We start from the raw sequence: 1,266 nt of genomic DNA on the forward strand, positions 1-1,266 counted from the left end.
GCTGGCGCTGGCGCTGGCGGCCACAGCGTTTACCGCACGATAATTCGTGGATGACAGCCCTAACCTCACCCCCAAAGCTTGCCAAGAAATATTATTTCTGGATCGCTCTAGTACATTGATAGTCTTTGGAAACGAATGACATCATTCTGTTTATAGCATTCTGTATTTAGCGCTGGCATTTCCATTTAAAAAATAGAGTAATTTTTGATCGCTGAAAATGTCAATTCCTAGAAACACAGCCGTTCCCACGTGGGATGCTGACGCTGGCAGCGAGCTGTGCTTTTTTTTTTTTTCCTAAACAGGAAGTGAGTAAAGTTAACATTTCCGTCACTTCTGACTGAGGCAGCAGCTGCTGTCATACCAAGAACTGTCCAGACCAGAGAAAAAAGTCACCTCCAGGAGCACGACGCAGGGAGCATCAGAGGGGGGCCCCTCTGCGGGAAGAGGAGCCGTTTTAGGTGCCCAGAGCCCTGTGTCCTTAACCAGCCTGCCCTCGGGAGGGAGCGTCGGCCAGAGCCCAGCCCGCTGGGGAATCATCGGAGCCCCCAGCCCCGCCCGGGAAGGGGAACCCCCAGCCCCAGCCCCTCCAGCCACCCGTCCCAGCGAAGGGGGAGACGAGAACGGAGAAGCACGCGTGGAGTCAGGGAGCAGGGCGCGGGCTCGCCGAAGACTGAGCGGGGTGGCGGGACCACGCAGCCCCCCACCCCACGCCTGACGCCACGTCACCAGGGTTAGTCACCGCGGCTCCTTCCACCCAGGACATGTCCACCTTTCAATGGAAAATGACAAGGCACACTCCAAGGCGAGAAAACAGTTTGAAGAGACAAGCAAAATCTGCCACCACCACGTGCTGGTGAGGACACGGAGTGCCGGGAACGCTCCTCCCGCCACTGGGGACGCAGGCAGTGCAGCCACTGCGGGGACGGCGTGCAGGCGTCTCACGAAACCAGACGCGCTCTTCCCGTGCGACCTGGCAGCCATGCTCCTCGGTTTCTACCTGAAGGACCTGGAGACGCATCCACGCAAAACGCTGCACACGGACGTTTAAAGCAGCTTTATTTGGAATGGCCAAAATCGGCGCAGAAGTTCAAATCTCCAAGGCAAAGATGGGCCCTTAATAAGCGCACAGCCATTTGGAAAAAAGAAAATCAGGCCCACCCCTCACTGTACACAGAGTAAATCCAAACGGATGAGAGGCCCATGTGTGACGACGAAGCGACAAGCACGGGGAGAAACCGTGGCCGAAGGCCGCCTGGAAAACGCTTC

Source organism: Pteropus vampyrus, unplaced genomic scaffold, assembly GCF_000151845.1.
Source record: "Pteropus vampyrus isolate Shadow unplaced genomic scaffold, Pvam_2.0 Scaffold299, whole genome shotgun sequence".
Classification (NCBI taxonomy): Eukaryota; Metazoa; Chordata; class Mammalia; order Chiroptera; family Pteropodidae; genus Pteropus; species Pteropus vampyrus.